The sequence below is a fragment of the Rhinopithecus bieti genome, unplaced genomic scaffold, assembly GCF_001698545.2.
Source record: "Rhinopithecus bieti isolate Rb0 unplaced genomic scaffold, ASM169854v2 scaffold_22, whole genome shotgun sequence".
NCBI classification, from domain to species: domain Eukaryota; kingdom Metazoa; phylum Chordata; class Mammalia; order Primates; family Cercopithecidae; genus Rhinopithecus; species Rhinopithecus bieti.
The window spans coordinates 57,692-71,034 of NW_016803136.1; the positions used below are offsets into that span (position 1 = coordinate 57,692).

The 13,343-nt window shown below is 54.5% G+C and overlaps 1 protein-coding gene across 1 annotated transcript in view; it reads right to left on the minus strand.

The window, feature by feature from the left end:
- The window catches only part of DOC2B (double C2 domain beta), a 54,967-nt gene extending 49,030 nt beyond the window's left edge, over positions 1-5,937 (minus strand). Inside the window, exon 1 of the mRNA XM_017861967.1 lies at positions 2,495-5,937. The gene's annotated coding sequence lies outside the window, so the exon portion shown is untranslated. The remainder of the gene's footprint in view (positions 1-2,494) is intronic.
- Between the last annotated feature and the right edge of the window lie 7,406 nt (positions 5,938-13,343).

Consider the following 13,343-nt stretch of genomic DNA (forward strand, 5'->3'; position numbering starts at 1 on the left):
CACACAACTGTACACACACACAGCTGTACACACAGCTGTACACTCACACAACTGTACACACACACAGCTGTACACACAGCTGTACACTCACACAACTGTACACACACACAGCTGTACACAAACAGCTGTACACACACAACTGTACATGCAGTTGTACACACACAGCTGTACACGCACTCACAGCTGTACACACACTCAAATGACTAGAATTGGTGTTCACAGATCCTGTGTTACTCAGGGTGAGAAGAATGTCAGTATGTGTGCTCATGCGTGTGTGTACGTGTGCGCGTGTGTGTGTGGTGGGAGATGGGAGTTCAGTCTTCCAGGGTCCCCTGGTGGCCCATCTGTCAGGGTCCGGATCTGAGAAATGCTGCATCGGGGCAGACCCCTTCTCCAAAAGGCACTCTCAGCCAGGAGGGCCCCATGCTCCACCACCCTCTCTTTGTGCTCCCAAATGCCTGCTGAGGTCCTTAGATAAAATTTCAGGACCTGGAAGACGGAGCTGGGCAAGATCTCTGGGGATTGCCCGGCCCCGTGCGGCCAGGAGTCGAATCCTCCACGTCTCTTCTCCCTGGCCTGGGTGCTTCCATCACCAAAGCTCCTTTCTGCCACCCAGCTCCTCTGAGTCTACACAGACCTGCAAGGGCCTGTAGGAGCCACATCCAACGAGCAAGCACAAGCAGCAGCCAGTGAGCAGACACGAGTGCCAGAGAGGGGGCCTCACCCTACGTCCACGAGCAGGGCACGGCAACCACTGCCATTTTACAGACGGGGAAACTGAGGCATGGAGGCCTTCTGCAGGACCCCGTGGCTGGAGATGGACTCCAAATTCAAACCCAGATTCAAACCCAGGCTGTGTGTCTGCACAACTTGGACTGCACAATCAGCACAGAGAACACTCGAACCCGAACCCAGCTCACGCAACACAGCGCGATCCCGACCCCGGAACCCAGGAGTCCTCGGCGGGACCCCAACCCCGGAACCCAGGCGTCCTCGGCGGGATCCCGACCCTGGAACCTCCAAGCTCTGTCCATCCTCTCAGACGTCCTTCAGCACACTGGTCCATGCAGAATATCTATGCACCTGTCCCTCCATCCATCCGTCCAAAGCTCCATCAGTCTGTCCATGTCCTGTTCACAGCAGGATCCCCACCCTGGAACCCAGGCGTTCTAGGATCCGGCCTCCAAGTGTTGGTCCTACCCTGGTGGTTTACAGAAGCTGAGAAGCTGACAGCTTTTCTCACCCGTGACAAAATAAGAAAAGCAGAGGGTAATGTAGGAAGTTTTTCAGAAAGTTAAATCCCTTTAATTAAAACAAAACAAAACAGCCTTTTTGTTGACTTTCCCCTTTGTTTTCTAAAATAAGGGTGATCTTATCCAATGGTTATTATTTTATATTCTTAATTTAGCAAGATAAAAATGTGAGCAGCTGCACGCCAGCCCCCAAATGCAGGTGAGGTTTTTGTGGTTTTCAGACTGTCTCAGGTTCGAGCCTCCTTGCGGCAACCCCCCTTCCATCCACCTTAGCCTGGAACGGAGACTTGTTTTTCTTTTGTATCTGTCCTTCCCAGGTTTCATATTTGTATTTTCCAAAACAATCTAGTTGAAGAAATCCGATTCAGTATGTTTGAAACCTTTATACTACCAGCTCAAACTCTGGATTGAGTTAACAACAAAAGAGAGGAAAACTCTTTTTCTTATTCAGCAGTCAAACTTCAAGGCAACTTCAGCCCTGGGAACTCAGCCAGTTGCTGGGAAGTAAAGGAATCAAAGGCTTTTAAACAGTGAAAAATGTCTTTAGAATAGAGCTCGGCTCGGAGACAGCTTTGGCCTTCCTGCAAATTAAGAATAATGATTTGGTGAGCTTGTTTATCTCCCCTCCACCAGCAAGGCTTGGTCTCCCCAGGGGTAACCAGCAGCAGATTCAAGAGGAAGCTGGGAGGGCTGTCTGGGGCTGGAGAAGGAGGCAGCTCCAATAGGCTGGGGTCAGGCAGTGTGGGGGCAAAGAGGTCTCCTCACTTCCACAGCACCCTGAGTCATCAGAGTTTACAAGACACTTCTACGTTGATCTGGAAAAAGGAGGCGCTCCTGGTACATCTTAGAAAGATTTCCATAAAACGGGCTAAAAAGCAATCATAAAACCACAACAAAACACAAACAGGCAAGAGACAAACTCCCGTAATCCGGAAGCCCCGGAGAGAGCAGAGGGTGCACGGCTGGGAGGTCGGAGTCAGACTGGACCCTCTGCAGAATGAGCAGTGGTGTGGCCTCACCTCTGCAGCTGTTCCTCTGACACGGGCCTGGTTCCCTAGATAACTGCATCTCACGGCAGTTCCCACCACGCCCTGCTGCAGCTCGCACCTGAGAGCTCTCTGACCCCGGGAGTGGGCAGCTGCCATTTACTGCTGCACCGTTCTGACCATGTGCCCCACATTATTTCATGCAGCCCTCACTACTGCTGTGTCCAGGAGGCTCAGAGAGGTCAAGTTCCTTACCTAAGGTCACACAGCTGGCATGTGCCAGAGCTGGGACGAGAGCATGCATTGGTGCGACTCCAGATGTTGGCTTTCGGCCTCGAGTCTCCAGCCTCTTCAGCTGGCTGGTGGCAGGTCCTGGGCCTCCAGGGAGGATGCGCCTGCTCGTGGCCGGTGGTGGGCCCAGCCCGGGATTGACCTCGCACCGTCTCTCGCCCCTGGAGCTGCGCTGACAGCGGCAGGCAGAGGGACTTCCTTTCTCTTTCCCTCCAGTTTCCACCATGATCACGGTGTTCCCGGAGTCAGGCAGGGTATGAGGAAAATTGCCCTTTCCCTGGAATAATTTATCGTCTTGTTATTTCCGTTACCTGACCCTGTTGAAGCCTCTTCCGTGCTGAGCTGTTTGAATTTCCAGCTTGGAAATCCCCAAGCTGGGAGGGAATTGCTGTTTCCTGACCCAGGAGCAGACAGGAAGGTGCTGCCTGCAGGCCTGGCCGAGGGTCAGGGCGGGGCGTGTGGGACAGGGACACAGTGGGGAGGGGCTGAGGACACAAAGCAGGCAGCATTTGTGATTCTTCTGAATCCAGAGCGGGGTGTGTGGTGAAAGTCCACAGGGCTCTGCTGGGCTGACACGTGGGAAGGGTGGCAGAGGGAGGCCGCGACCTACAGCCAGGGGGTGGTCTGAGGAAGGCGAAGGCATTGGTAGGAATGGGGAGGGGCTACGGAAAGCAAGGGGACTCTTGGGCCAGGCTCTGCACCAGGGCCCGGAGTAAGGCTGTTGAGGGTGTTGGTTTCGGTTTAAAGGCGCCTCAGGAGACCACGTGACAAGCACAGAGCTGAAGAGCACGGGCCTCGGGCTCAAGTCCTCACTCTGCCACTCGCTGGTGGTGTGGTCGTGTGCACATTGATGGACTTCTCTCAGCCTCAGTTTCCTCCTCTGTGAAGCGGAGGGCACGGTGTCCACCCCCATGATTCCTTTAATGCGAGAGCTGACTGAGGAGAAGTGTGTAGAGACCTAGTCTGGCCTCCAGCCGGGGCCCATGTGACCCAGGTGGTGGCTGTTTACGGTGATCAACTCTCCCCAGTTTGCTGGAAACTTTCCTGGCTTCAGCCCCGAAAGTCCCACACCTGGTGAAACCCGCTGGTCCTGGAAAACCTGGGTGGCTGCGCGCTCTGCCTGTGGTCACCTGCTCCTCAGCTGCATAAAAAGTGCCAGGTCACGTCTGTGTCCTGCAGAAGGCCGCAAAGCCCTTGCTGAGGTTTCTATAACATCGCCTGTGGCTCTGAGCTCTGCTTTGGCTGAGTTATTTCAGTGTTGAGGTGGATACGTGTCCTTGCACATTTCTGAACCACAGAGACTCAGATGTGACACTCCGCCCCTGTTCCCCCATAAATCCACAGGCACAAGGCATCTGGGTGTGTGGGAGACACTGCAGACGTTTGGGGTGGGGATGGAGGCACTGAGATCACTGTAGTGCAAACAGCATCAAACGGAACATGACATACAAGTCCTTTGGCCGCCCCATGAAAGTGGGGGGGACGCAGGGGTGGAAGGGAGCGTCACTCAGGGACCTCCTGCCTCAACTCCTCGCTCTGACCTCTGTGCTTTCCTCTAAATTGTGTTCGTTCCTAATGTCTCTTTTGTGGCCTTGGCCCCTGGTTGAAATGTGCCTTTAAAATGGCTAATTAGAAAGGAGCTTTTTCCTAAACAAAGACACTTGCTCTCCAAGAGGAGCTGCTCCCTCCCCAGCTGCGCAGAAAACAGCAGATGTGCTCCACCTGCCACAATGCTGTTATCGGTTCAGAGTTGGAAGGCCCTGCGAGCTGGGGACGGCCACACCTGTGGCTGCTCCGGGCCCTGCAGGTCACCGTCCCTGGCTGTATTAGTCCTTTCTTGCACTGCTATAAAGAAGCACCCAAGGCTGGGTAATTTATAAAGAAAAGCAATGTAATTGGCTCACGGTCCCTCAGGCTATACAGGAAGCTCGATGTTGGCCTGTACTCAGCTTCTGAGGAGGCCTCAGGAAACTTACAATCATGGCAGAAGGCAAAGGGGGAGCAGGCACGCCACACGGTCAGAGCAGCAGCAAGAGACTGAGGCGGGAGGCGCTACACGCTTGTAAACGGCCGAGCTGGTGAGAACTCGCGAGGCGGATGGTGCTAAACCAGTCACGAGAAAACCGCCAACACTGAGGGCTACACCTGACGGTGACACATGGGTGGGGCACAGATCCAAGCCACATCAGCAGCTCCTTCAGAGGGAGGTGGCTCCGGACCCCAGTTCAGAGTCTGGCTGATGTGCTCTCCCTGGTGTGCCTGGCACAGCTCTCAGGTTCTGCAGGAGCTGCTGGGCTTGGATGAAGGGCTCTCCCCCAGTTTGAGGAGGCTGGCGACCTGGCCTGGTCTCACCCCATAGCCTAGGGGCCCCCAGCCGCCGCCACGCCACGCCACGCCCCCCGGCGGCTGAGATGCTGCAAAGTCAGACTTTCAGGGCCAAGAGACCCCGGAGTGCATCTGACTCAATCTTGGATTTAGCAGGGAATCTGAGGCCCACATTGGCACAAGTGACCTGTCTGCACTTACACACTCTGGAGGCGCAGAGCAGAGGAGAGTGGTGCTGTGGCCTAGCTGCGTGAGTTAGTTTAAAACACAGTCATGCATTGTATAACGAAGTTTGTCAGTGACAGGCTGTATATCCAGCGGTGGTCCCATAAGATTACAAAGGAGCTGAAAATTCCCATTGCCTAGTGATGTTGCAGCTCTTATAATGTCACGGTGCAACACGTTATCCCTTGTTTGTGGTGATGCTGGTGTAAACAAACCTACTACACTGCCAGTCACATAAGAGTGGACAGTAATGTCCTAGGCCCTCACACTCACCACACACTGACTCTCCCACAGCGACTCCAGTCCTGCAAGCTCCGTTCACGGTAAGTGCTCTACACACCTGTGCCATTTTAAAATATCTTTTATACCGTGTTTTTACTGTACCTTTTCTATGATTAGCTACACACATAATTCCACTGTGTTGCAGTTGCTGCAGTATTCAGTACAGTCACGTGCTGTACAGGTTTGTAACCCAAGAGCCACAGGCTCTCCCCCATAGCCTAGGTGTGCTGTAGGCTCTGCCATTTAGATTTACGTCCGTGCCCTCTATGATGTCTGCACAACGATGAAATCGCCTGATGACACATTTCTTGGAAGGATCCCCGTCGTATCCTGGTTGTTAGGTGACACATGCCTGTACTTCTGTGTGAATGAGTGTGAGTGAGATCTAACCTGCACACACATTAACGGCTGGCTAATTAACATGTCAAGTAAATCAGTTAATCCTCATCTGTAAAAACACTTTAGGGTTGTCTTATTAGCACAAGGAATGTGGCAGTGATTTTTCTTTCATTTATTTCCTTTTTTTGAATAGGGTCTCATTTTGTTACCCAGGCTGAGTGCAGTGGCGAGATCATGGCTCACTGCATCCCCCCAACTTCTGTGCTCAAGCAATCCTCCTGCCTCAGCCTCCCAAGTAGCTGGGACTACAGCTGTAGTGATTTTGATGGGGGGGAATTCGTTGGGGGTCACTGAGGCAGGCTGGGGCACACAGACCTAGGCTCCGCACAAGGGCCCTCTGAGGCACACAGACCAGGCTGGGCACACAGACCAGGGCTCCGCACAAGGGCCCTGGCACCTTTCACAGCCCCACTCCGCTTCGCCAGTGGCCTGGCATGGAGAGTGAGCCAGCCTGGGCAGGTGCTGGCCTGGGCAGTGAGTGGACAGTTAGAGGCTGGCAGACCACAGCTGCTCCTCCCTCCCTGGGTGGTGGCTGCTCTGAGGCCTGCAGGCCTGGCCTGGTCCCCAGGCAGGGCACTAACTGAGGCCCAGAAGACCGAGTCCCCAGCGGCTGGCGAGGCTTCAAGAGGTGCTCTGCCCAGGATTCCTGTGGCAACTTTGAATTCAGCGCCCCTGGCCGAGGACCCACAGCTTGTGGGAACTGTGGGTTGGGGCTCCTGATCTGCGGGCCCCTCCCTAGGGATGCAGAGCACACAGGCCCTGGGCCTGCAGTATTTCCATCCATCCACACATCCTTCGTCCCATCAGGACAGCGGTCCATCCTCTGCTCACGGGTCCATCCTCTCAGACGTCCTTCAGCACACTGGTCCCTGCAGAATATCTATGCACCTGTCTCTCTCCGATCCGTCTGTCAGTGCTCCACTTAGCTGTCCATTCATCATCCCTCCCATCTATTCCCCCAGGCCACCCACCACCCCCCATCCCCACTCAAACTGTCATCCACAACACCGATGCCCCATCACTTCCCCAACCCATCCATCACTAACCCAATCCCCACCCATCCTTCCCCCACTCCCTACAACATTGCCCTACCCATCCCACTCCTCCACTGCACTCAATCACCCATCCATCTCCTCACCGTCGCCCTTACTCATCCATCCTCCATCCATCCCCCATCATCTGCCGTCACCATCCCCAACCTTCCTCCTCACCACCACTGACCCACCCTACCCTCCATCTGTCCATGATCATGTGTCCATTAATCAGGGCAATATTTCTTGACAGCAACCAGGGACCCAAGATGTGAATAAGGCCTTGACTTCTGCCTTCAGGAGCCGGGCTCTAGGGACCAGCCCTTGCCACCCCGCTCTGGAAGCAGAGCCTGGCGAAGGAGGTGCAGCGATGATCTGGGCAGGTCCCTGCTTTGGGGGCAGGGATGCACGGCCAGGCTTTTGGTTCCCTTTTCCCATGAAAGACCCTGGGCCGAGGTGGAGCAATGGCAGATTGGGAAGGGGAGGGAGGGGTACAGTCAGACTTAAAATGTCTCCAAAGACAGCCGCTGAGAAGCAGAGGGTGAGCACGGTGAATTATCTTCTAGGTTAATTGCCACTGAAGAAGCTGCAGACATCCCCCTGGGGTCTGCATCAAAGGCTCAGGCCTTCTGCCGATCTTGGTGGGAGGACTGGGGTCACCTTGTCGGGCGGCTCCCAAGGCTCTCTGAGCTCCCACCTTCCCTCCCGCCTGCTCTGCTCTCTGCGGTACGTTGGTTAGAGAGGCCACGCTCTGCTGTGCTTTCTGCACAAGGACAGCCCCAGGGGTGGCGCCGGGCGCTGAGGTCAGGAGCCTGACGTTCTTGAGAGAAAGGAAAGGACAGGAAACTGGAGCATCAAGGCCCTGCTCTGCAAGGGGCGCGGACTTAGCCGTGGCAGGGGCTCAGCCAAGCTCTCCACACATGGCCTGGACGAGCCCTTCTCTCACATGCTCCGGCAATGCTAGCGCCAGGTTTTCCTTTGGTCTTCATCCCTCCCGGTGCAGAAGAGCATTTGTGGCACTTGGATGAGCAATTTAAACTCACAGGCCCTCCGCATATATTTGAAACGGGGTCTGCTCTGGTCAATCAGGCTGAAACGGCAGGTACCACAGTCTCAGCTCACTGCCAACGCCTCCAACTCTTGGCTCAAGTGTCCTCCCTTCTCAGCCTCCTGTGTAGCTGATTACTATTGGAGTGCAGTTGGCACAGTACAGCTCACTGCAGCCTCCAACTCTTGGGCTCAAGTGATCCTCCCTTCTCAGCCTCCTGGGTAGCTGGTACTACAGGCATGCACCACCATGTCTGGCTATCTTTTTATTTTTGTGGAGATGGCATCTCCCCACATTGCCCAGGCTGGTCTCGAACTCCTGGGCTCAGGTGATACTCCTGCCTTGGCCTCCCAAAGTGCTGCGATTACAGGCAAGAGCCATTGCACCTGGCCTCCTCCGTATTCTGTAAACAGGTGAACCTCTCTGTGTCTGTACATACTAGTGTATGCACACGTGTGTGTGCGTCTGTGGGCCGCCCATCTCCCCTGGCGAGGGCCGCTTCTGCCTAGTACCTCCAACACCTGGGCCCTCCAGCTGGTCACCCTATGTAGGAGGCTTCTCTCCCCACTGGGGAACACAGTGAGGGACTATCTCATCTCACAGACGGGGAGTGACAAACACGGAGGGCTCGAGGCAGGGCCAGGATGTGAACCTGTGTCCCAGACGCCCGGTCAGGCACTCCTGCCACCTCCCCAGGCGTCCCCTCTGCAGAGAGTCAGAGGACTCATCCCGTTCGGCCTGGACTGTTGATCTAGCTGCACTTACACAGTCTGTGCCCAGAAAGACAGCCAGGCCAGGCAGGACCGCTCTACAATCACAGGGCCTGGTGCAAAATGAAAACGGGGGCACCCTTATTCAACGTAACGAAGCATTTCCAGATGGCGACAGCAGATCACTGAGCCGAGCCCAGGGCCCTGCCTGCTTGCCCAGGGTGCATGCCCATGCAGCCAGCATCACGGGAACAGCTGAAGCTCCTGGGGCAGGGGATGGTGCTGGGGGCCAGTGAGGGGCTCAGGAGGATGGCATCCTGTGTTCAAATGAAAGGCAGACCTTTGTGTATCGCTGGTGGGAGTGTGAAGTGGTACAGTCTCAGTGGACGATGGTCCTAAAAACAAGTCAACCTAGAATTACCATATGATCCAACAATTCCTCTTAGGTTTTTCTTTTTTTAAAGACAAGTTCTGACTCTGTCACTCAGGCTAGAGTACAGTGGCATGATCATGGTTCACTGCAGCCTTGACCTCCCAGGCTCAAGCTATCCTCCTACCTCAGCTTTCCTGGTAGCTTGAACTACAGGTGTGGGCCACTGTGCCTGGCTAATTTTTTGGTATATTTTGTAGGGATGGGGTCTTGCCACATTGCCCAGGCTGGTGTCGAACTCCTGGGCTCAAGCCATCCGCCTGCATCAGTCTCCAAAAGTGCTGGGATTACAGACGTGAGCCACTGTGCCCGGCCCACTCTTGGGTATTTACCCAAAAGAACTGGAAGAAGGGACTCAAACAGGTATCTGTACACCTGTGTTCACAGCAGCCTTAGTCACAGCAGCCAAAAGGCGGAACCAACCCAAGTGTCCATCGGCAGACGATGGATATACACACGTATCATTCAGCCATAACATGGAATAAAAATCGGACAGGTGCTCCAACAGGAATGGGCCTTGAAAACATGATGTTAAGTGAAAGACGCCAGACACAAAAGGACAAATACATGATTCCACTTATATAAGGAAGCCAGGGTAGTCAGCGATAGAGACAGAAAGTGGAAGGGTGGTTCCTGGGGCTGGGGGAGGCGAAACGGGGAGTTGTTTATGGTATCATGGGAAAGTTCTGGAAATGTTTGATGGTCATGGTTACGCACTGCTGTGAATGTACTTCATGCCACTGAACTCTACACTTACATTCTACGTAATTTTGCTGGAATTTTTAAAAAGGGGAGGAGGCAGGTGCTTGTGGGAAGATGAGACAACTGTGGGAGCCTGTGAGCGGTGCTGGGGGCCCGAGGGATCAGCTCCCCTTCTTGGAGTTCAGGCGCCACGTTCCATGGCCCGGCTCCCACAGCCATCCTTGAGGTTGAAGGTCAGCCTAGAGACAGGCCCTGGCCTTCAAAGGCCCTGAGAGCCCCCTTGATCCATGGAAGCTGCTGGAAACCCTCCCAGCCAAAGCCACCCCCGCACCTGCAAGGGCGGCTGCTTCAGTGAACCCACCCCCAAGTGCCCAGGAAGGAAGGCTGAGCTCCGAACCTGGGGCTCACAGCCAGGTGGGGCCATAGACACCAGACAGTTTCCGGAACGGGGGCAGAATCTCTGCGCTGACTGAGACTCACTCTCATTTGTTACATCAGCACTGGGAAAATACCCCAGCGGGACAAGGGGCTGACGTTCCCCCATTCACCAAGACGTTTCCATCTGTGCTGCCGACACCTGCATCCTCTGCCCTTGGAACCCCAACTTTCTTCATATCAAACCCTGGCCTTGCAGTGCAGCCTGCGGGGCGTGGTCTTTGGCATCTGACCACCCCGATTCCAAGTCGGGCTCTCTTGGCCTCTCTGGGCCTCAGTTTCCTCCTCTGTAAAGTGGGAGCATAAACGTCCCTGACTCCTAGGCGGGCGGGGATCTCCCCAAAGCTCACGCAGGTGCCTGACTCCACAAACGGTGGCCACGATGGTGACGGTCACCCCGCACAGCAAGATGCCTCCTCCCTCCCTGGCCGTGGCTCCGTGGAACGGAGGCTCTGTTTGTCCTCAGCACAGTCAGTTGGTGAGAGGAGGTGGGGGCCGCGGCGAGGGAAGTGGGGAAGCCAGGGAGGTCATGGCCTGGAGTCCTGATGGGCCTCCCTCCCTGAGCCAGGCAGCTTCCTTCTCCTCAGCCCGCTGCGCCCGGCCCGGCAGAACAGGCCGCTGCCACCACCGGTTCACCGAGAGGCGGGATCAGGCGGGACAGATACCGCCGACTTTCGAGAACCCTGAGAAGCAAGGGCAGAAAGTGGGCGTTCTGTCATGTGGGAAATGTGCCAGCCCCCGTTTTGGGGTGGAAATCCTCCCTGTGCACCAGGGTCGAGCATCCGCTTGGGGCCGTGCATCTGTCGGGGTGGGACGCGGCCGCGGGGCTGTGAGGGCTGCGTGTTCTCTGCCAGCCGGATCCTCGTCCCCTGCCCTGGTCGTCTGCCAAGGTCCGTGTATCTTCTGCCCCGGCTGGTGCGGGTGTAGGGATGGCCGCCCCAGGAGTCACAGGTGAGCTGGTTCTGATGGGAACCTCAGCAGCACCTGGGAACTGAAATACGCCTTATCGGCCCCACGCAGGCTCTGAATCAGAAACTCTGAGGTAGGACCAGCGTCCTGTGTTCTAACAAGTCCCCGGAGTGGTTCGGATGCAGCAGGAGGGCGGGGCCATGTCTGTTTTGTCCACTACCAAACCCAGGGCCTAGAACACTGCACCTGCACAAGCAGCTGCCCAGTTCATGCTCCACGGAGGAATGAATGTTGATTAGCACCATTATTCCAAAGCACTAAAGGGAGGAGCGTGAAGGTTTACTGTGCCCCGGGTACCAGGCGGCCACCCTGCTCACGTTCTTACGGCATCTCGATCACTCCTGAGGCACTCACTCCTCACTGAATTCTACCGGAGGAACAGCTGGTAGCTGTTGACATGCTGGTCACTGAGGTGGGAGCTGTGCTGGGGTCTCACGTTTTAAATGTCCACAGTCATCCTGAGAAGGAAGTGTTATCCCCATTCCACAGATGAGAGGACAGGGGTACAGGAACGCACCCATAGTTTCAGGCACTAAGTAGCAGATCTGGGATTTGAAACCAGCGTCCAGAGTTCATGAGCTCTCCACTCGCTGCCTCTTTTAGGAGCCACTTGTGTTATCTGGTATTTAGGATGAATCTGGTCCCTTCTGTGCACCCTGATTTTTACGGACGTCACAGAACACCTTCCACCTTCTACCAGGAAAGGCTCCGTTCTGAAAGCTAATTTGTAAGTTGGTTGCTTGGGACTAAGAAAGCAGTTTTGTGAAGAAAGGATTTCTTGGTTCCCAGGCCATCTGCATCCCAGCTCGGCTCCGAGCTGCCACTTCCACACCGACGTTGTCGTACCGAATGCCTTTCAGGAAACGCATGTGGAATCCACCCTGGGAGTGCAGGGACTGGGTCTGGCCCAGTCATGGGGGGCTGAGTGTGGGGCTGAGTGTGGGGCTCACCTGCATCAGGTCTGAGAGGGCTTCGGTCCCACACAGGCGTGGGTAGCGCACCTGCATTTTAGAACTGCGGGCAGAGGCCCGAGCCACTGCAAGGCTGGTGTTCCCAGGTCGGGTGTGGACCTAGGGGCTGCGGGGCAGCCCACAGGCTGTCTTTTCTCTGCCAGGCAGGTGTTCACTTGCTCATCTGCTATGGCCTTGGGGCTCTCACTGCCCCACCCCGCTGCCCTGTGAGTTTGTCAGCAGTTTGGCGTGTATTTTTCCATAAAAATTCATTGTTGTAAATGAAGTAGAGTATATTGTTTTAAAAGGGTAACTGTCCTGCAAAGTTTATAGCATAACGCAGGAATCCCCTGCTCACCTCGAGTCAGTCACCTTAGAACTCCTTTAGTTCCTCAGTATCTAAAACCTCATGCACATTCTGTCCTGATTTTATAATTTTACAGAGCATTATGTATTATAAAATGTCATGATGTAGCTCTCATATAGGATCTCCCTGACACACAAATGCTTCTTGTAGACCCTTGTGCACCTCCTCTGTCCTCACCTGGGCTAGCTGACCTTGGCCTCTAGACCAGCCACCCAGCTCCACCCTGAGGATTCTCTCTTGTCTCTCTTGGTTTTCTCCCTTGTTTGGTTGGAGCACATCCTACAGTAGCTGCCTGAGAAAGAGGGCAAGGGAGGTGATATTTTTCAAGAACTCACATGTCTGAACATATCTTCATTCTACCTGCACACTTCACTAAGTTCTAGCTGGATAGAAAAGTCAAATTAGAAATTGTTTCCCATCAGAATTCAGAAGATCTTGTTTCACTGTGCTCTGACTTCAAATTTTGCTTTGAGAATTTCAGTGGCATTTGAATTCCTGATCCTTTGTATGCGACTTTTTTTCTCTCTCTCTCTCTTTGGAAGGCTTTGGAATATTTTCCGATTATCCTGGTGTCCTAAAATTTCATAATAAGGTTTGGTATAGCTCCTTAATTTACTTTAAAATATTTCTGACATATAAAAAATACAAATCTAGGCCGGGCACAATGGCTCACTCCTGTAATCCCAGCACTTTGGGAGGCTGAGACAGGTGGATCACAAGGTCAGGAGTTCAAGACCATCCTGGCCAACATGGTGAAACCCCATCTCTACTAAAAATACAAAAATTAGCTGGGTGTGGTGGCGGGCGCCTGTAGTCCCAGCTACTCGGGAGGCTGAGGCAGGAGAATTGCTTGAACCCAGGAGGCGGAGGTTGCAGTGAGCCGAGATCGCACCACTGCACTCCAGCCTGGGAGACAGAGCAAGACTCCATCTCAAAAAAA